The sequence below is a fragment of the Scyliorhinus canicula genome, chromosome 4 (genome assembly GCF_902713615.1).
Source record: "Scyliorhinus canicula chromosome 4, sScyCan1.1, whole genome shotgun sequence".
In the NCBI taxonomy this organism is placed as follows: domain Eukaryota; kingdom Metazoa; phylum Chordata; class Chondrichthyes; order Carcharhiniformes; family Scyliorhinidae; genus Scyliorhinus; species Scyliorhinus canicula.
In genome coordinates this window covers 126867360-126873359 of record NC_052149.1, presented here as the reverse complement: position 1 = coordinate 126873359, position 6000 = coordinate 126867360, and the positions used below count along the sequence as shown (strand labels likewise).

The following is a 6000-nucleotide window of genomic DNA, read 5'->3' as shown; positions in this document are numbered from 1 at the left end:
GAGTCCCAACACAAGTGAATTAACCAATAATTTGTATAAAATTCACAGAATCTTTGGCTCTTTGACTGCTCAATAAGTTAATGCCACCTGGTTTGTAAATTGACAACGATAACTGTTTATTTATAACACAAGCAAATTTGACATGTACAGCAATCACAATGGAATATCGGCTTTCTAATCTGCTATTCCCACTTTTTCCCATTCCACCCTCTATTCAACACACACAAGACAGACACACCCAGAGAGGAGGAAAAGGGTGAAAATAATAAGGGGGATTAATTTGAAATGAAAAATGAATGTCCTTTCTTCGGATATTGAAGTTATTGCAGCAGGTTGTCCTGCCAGGATGTTTTGGGATCGATCCACCGGTAGCGGTAGAGATGGTCTTCTGGCAGCAGCATTCAGCCAGTACTACCAGCCAATGGGACTCCCTCTGGGAGAGGCACTTCAATGTTTAATAACCTGGGCCTTGAATCAAAGGAACAGCTTCAGATCTGTTTAATTCTTACTTATTTCCAACTCCACCAGAATGACTAACAGTCTTACTGAGATAAGAACAGAGTTCCCACACAAGATATTAAAATGGAGTTAAACATCTGAACCCTGTCTGCAGCTGGTGACTTGACTTTGGTTTCCTTGCAGTTCAGTCTGGCTGTGCAGAAAGAGAGGTTTTCACTTCAGATCATCAAAAAGAATCCATTAGATGAGTCATAGAATCCCTACAGTGCAGAAGGAGGCCATTATGCCCATCGAGTCTGCACCAGCCCTTGGAAAGAGCACCCTACTTTGGCCCACTCCTCCACCCTTTCCCTGTAACCCAGTTATCCTATCTAACCTTTTGGAAACTAAGGGGCAATTTAGCATGGTCAATCCATCTAACCTGCACATCGTTGGACTATGGGAGGAACCGGGAGAACCGGGAGAAAACCCAGGCAGACATGGGGAGAAAGTGCAAACTCCACACAGACAGTCACCTAAGAATGGAATTGAACCCGGGTCCCTGGAGCTGTGAGGCAGCAGTGCTAACCACTGTGCTGCTGTGCTGCTCATGAGAGAGAAATCAGAGTTCTGACCTTCCAACTTCTGACCAACACAAAAGTAAAACAGAAAACACAGTCACACGGAGGAAGGAACTTGCAGAGGAAATCTCAACCAATTGGCAGGGGCCATTGAAAAGGTCAGGTAATTTGAAATAGTTCATTGGCCGACAGCCAAGTCCATCAACGTGTGTCAGCACTAATCTCCCTGGAATCTGCGGATCTGAAATATAAACAGCTTCTTTCAACCTGCCCTGCCTTAGGGTTATAGGTCAACTGTCAATTGACCAGCCACTCGAAGTCCACCTTAAAGGCACCGGCACATTAATTGTCCATGTTAAAAAATTTAAATTGCAAAATAAAAGAAAATAAAGAAAAATGATGGCCAAACGGGTTTAGACAGGAGAATCCGGACAAAAGGTGAAGCAGTTTGTACATATCTGAGGAAAAGAAGACAGTCAGATGTTTGTTCAAACACAAACAATGACCACAATTTGGTCTGTTCCACCACAGCTCCCCCACAATTGGTGCCCACGTTACTGTCCCCTCAGTAAACACATCACCAAGTCACTGAGTAACCCCAGTGGGTGGGCACTATGGTCAGTCAGTCCATTTCTGACCCTTCCTCCTGACGTCCGTGGATGACTATTCCACCCCAGCACTGAGTCTCTGAAGCAATGTCTCTTTAAACTGGATTTCTGGCTCCATTCCAGTCTCGTGAAGCCTGCCACACAATCTTTCCCCAAACAAATCTCAGCTCTTCTCAGTTCCTCTCAGAGGGAGCTCAAGGTGAAGCAGACTTGGTCATATTCAGCTTGTTTACGGAGCTCTTGATGGTGTTTTCCCATCTGTCATCAATCAGGTGTTATGCCCATCAATGAAACTTCATCTTCTGATGCTTCAGGTGACCACAGCAGATAAGATTACTCAGCGACTTGCTCTGTAATCCAAGGTCACAGAATTCCGGAGAACAACAATCCTAATCAACAAAAACAACTTATTTTAATATTCCAGTTTGAGAAAGTGGAAAAACAAAAGTTTTAGTCTAAACAAAGCTGTGTGGCCAGTACAGAGAGAAAACAAGATTGAGAAAAACTGGTCACTGCTGATTATTATTGATTAATTAATCAAAGGACAATCATAGCTGGGTTAAGATTAGTGTTTATCAAGTGAGAAAATACAAAATCACTTCAAATATTAAAATCAAAGCAGAACTGAAATAAAATGTAAAACACAAAGTTGCAAATATTAGTGGCAGCAGCAGGCCTCAGGCCTACACTCAGAATATGTTTCTATTTGGTTCCAGACATTGACATGGTTTTGCTTCTTTGGCCATGATCTTCCAGCCATGCAGCGCCTGAAAGTGCAGCGGTGCTGGGGAAAGCCAGGAGACCCCGCTCCCGGGATCTACCCGGCTCACAACACAAATCTCACAAGGTGCTGCAAGGTGAATCCCGACCATGGGCAGCATCACCTTTTAGCAAATCTGCATATTAGGGTGAGGCTGTAAGCCTAACTATAATGTGCAGATTCATGAGGTACCTGAGGCTTTGGGATTCAATCCCTTTACCTCGGGGACCTCGGGTTAGTGCTGCTTGGTCCTGGTCCCTATAACCGGGGATTCCAGAAGGAACGGCATCATGGAGATCTCCAAGATGATCAGCTGCATTCCCTTTGGGCAAGGTGGTGCCTTGCCATTGCTGGTGCCACCTGAGTACCCTGGCACTGCCATCTGGCTGCCAGCCTGGCACTGTCAAGGTTCCCATGTGGCACTACCAGCTGTCATTTTTTGCACATGCTCGATTGGGCTGGGGTTGCCCAGTGTGGGTTGGGAGGGGACCCTCTTGCATTCGGACTGGGGGGGGAGCTCGGAGATTCTTTTCGTGGCCTCTGAGATCGGTACGCCTTTTACAAATAGTTTCCCGATTTCTCGCTACAACGTGAAGGTCCGGCGGGCGGAGATTCCCAGTGTACCAAACGGGACTATGTGTGGCCTCGGCCTCGACATTCCCGTTCAAAGCCAATCGTGTTGAAAATCCTTGTGTTTCTCATCACGGCGAGTGCCGGGAATCATGTAGCTAAACGCACTCGCTCGGGAACTTTGTTCACTTTTGGAAAGATGAGGCCTTACGTATCTCTCTCGTTTGAAGCTGGAGCATTTTCATTTTAAACTGATCCCAGATTCTAATACTTTTGTTGTTGAGCTGCTTTCTTTAACTCTGCTTCAAATTGGATTTCTACCAAACTTCAAGCTTCAGGTTTATGTTTACATTTTGGGAACAAACATATTTTAAATTCTTCTTTCTGCCCAGCAGCTGGCAGCATTTGAATTAATGTCAATTGTTGTCAAACCTTTTCAAATTAAAATTTCCAGTTGAGAACTTTATCAGGAACCAAACCTCAAATCATTATACTTTGTAAACTGTAATTTACACTATCAAAATTCAAATGACTTCTTCCTCATGTGTGTGAATTTGGATTCAGATTTAAAGGGACAGATTTTCTTTCCCTTCAATAACATCATCGTTTTTCAAAGGTCTTGTGCGAGATTCTCCGACCCCCCACCAGGGGGCGGTGTGAATCCCACTCCGCTGCCCCGATTCCGGCTGCCGGATTCTCCGTGTTGGTGGCAATTGGCAGCAGCGCCCCCAGTGATTCTCTGGCCCTCGATGATGCCAGCACACGCTGGCGCTCCCGCGCATGCGCCAACTCGGCCTGGCTGGCGGAGGCCCTTCGGCTCTAGTTGGCTTGGCGCCAAACACTCCGGCACCGGCCTAGCCCCTGAAGGTGCGGAGGATTCCGCAACTTCCAGGCAGCCCGATGCCGGAGTGGTTCCGCCGCCCCTCGCCGCCGGTACGGCCCATCCCACCGGATAGCGGTGAATCCCGCCCCTCGTGTTAAACAGTCTGATTCTCATTGGTCAGTGTGTTTATATCAGATCTCCTGTTTCCAAGCAGAAGATAACAATGGTCCTGAATGGGTTCAACCATTTTCTTTCTAGATAAAGTAAAGACTCAAAACCATGACGATACTGTAACAATAAAAATCTTTAGATAAATTCTCTGATTATTAACGCTGCTGGAAATCTTGTTACATATAATAATAATAATCGTTATTGTCACAAGTAGGCTTACATTAACACTGCAATGAAGTTACTGTGAAAATCCCCTAGTCGCCACATTCCGGTGTCTATTCAGGTACACAGAGGCATTGGAGGTTACCTCGAAATAAAAACACGAGGGTCCATTCTGCTCGAGGGGGAATGGATTCATTCAGCAATCAGAAAGCTCAAGCTGTGATTGGAAAGAGTGAAGTTCCTGTTAGCCTGCAAGAGGTTGCTGCAGAGTCTGGTTCATTTTAGGGTGGCACGGTAGCACAAGGGCGGCACAGTGGCACAGTGGTTGGCACGGTTGCTTCACAGCTCCAGGATCCTAGGTTCGATTCCCCTCTGGGTCACTGTCTGTGTGGGGTCTGCAGGTTCTCCCCGTGTCATAGAACATAGAACATAGAACAGTACAGCACAGAACAGGCCCTTCGGCCCTCAATGTTGTGCCGAGCAATGATCACCCTACTTAAACCCACGTAACCCGTATACCCGTAACCCAACAATCCCCCCATTAACCTTACACTACGGGCAATTTAGCATGGCCAATCCACCTAACCCGCACATCTTTGGACTGTGGGAGGAAACCGGAGCACCCGGAGGAAACCCACACACACACGGGGAGGACGTGCAGACTCCAAACAGACAGTGACCCAGCCGGGAATCGAACCTGGGACCCTGGAGCTGTGAAGCATTGATGCTAACCACCATGCTACCGTGAGGCCCCTCTGCGTGGGTTTCCTCCGGATGCTCCGGTTTCCTCCCACAGTCCAAAGACGTGTAGGTTAGGTGGATTGGCCATGCTAAATTGCCCTCAGTGTCCAAAAACGTACAGATGGTTTGCTGGGTTACGGGGATGGGGTGGAGGTGTGGGTTTGGATAGGGTGCTTTCCAAGGGCCGGTGGAGACTCGATGGGCCGAATGGCCACTTTCTGCACTGCAGATTCTATGAACACAGGGAAAAGCTGTTGTATCTTTAGAGTCCATTCAAACTGTGCTCTCTGGACAGAAATCTCAACTCGAACCTTATAGCTTCAAACTTTGGTTTGTTTCATTTTATTGTACTTAAATCCAACTCAGAATCCACATTGTGAGGCTTTGAACTCAGATTGCTGAAACAACACAAACAAATGACAATTTGGAGAAGGAAACACATGAGGTGGGATTGTCCGACCCCCCGCTGGAGGATTCCCCAACTTCCGGGCGGCCCGACGCCGGAGTGGGTCATGGTGCTCTTGGCACTGGTACAGGCCGCCGCGCTATTCCGGGAGAATCCCGGCCATGAGCTCTCACACACAAATTCTTCATTACGCACAGACACACAAATATAACAGGGCGGCACGGTGGCACAGTGGTTAGCACTGTTGCTTCACAGCTCCATGGTCCCAGGTTTGATTCCCAGCTTGGGTCACTGTGCGGAGTCTGTACGTTCTCCCTGTGTCTGTGGGCGTTTCCTCCGGGTGCCCACATTTCCCGAAAGATGTGCCGTAAGGTAATTTGGACATTCTGAATTCTCCCTCTGTGTACCTGAACAGGAGCCAGAATGTGGTGACTAGGGGCTTTTCACAGCAACGTCATTGCAGTGTTAATGTAAGCCTACTTGTGACAATAAGTGTGGGGGGGGCGGGGGGGGGATGGAATCTTCCAGATTTTCACCGACAGGAACAATCTAAACGCCCGAAACTCCCATTTCCTCAGCCCCTGTCTGTCACTGGTCATAAACCCCCCGAGGGGTAACCCTCTCACTCTCTCTCTCTCTTCCCCCACAACAAAAGCTTCAGTGACTTTACTTCAATGATTTTTTTCAGTATTTAATTATTTACCAAACATTCAGCAAGCGACTCGACAACTCCCCAATCT

At 47.3% G+C, this 6000-nt stretch overlaps 1 long non-coding RNA gene across 1 annotated transcript; it reads left to right on the top strand.

Moving 5' to 3' along the window:
• The first annotated feature begins 851 nt into the window (after positions 1-851).
• On the top strand, positions 852-1382 carry LOC119964984. Its single transcript, XR_005460411.1, has 2 exons — positions 852-1182; positions 1329-1382. It is a non-coding gene; the product is annotated as an uncharacterized LOC119964984 (long non-coding RNA).
• Positions 1383-6000: the final 4618 nt, after the last annotated feature.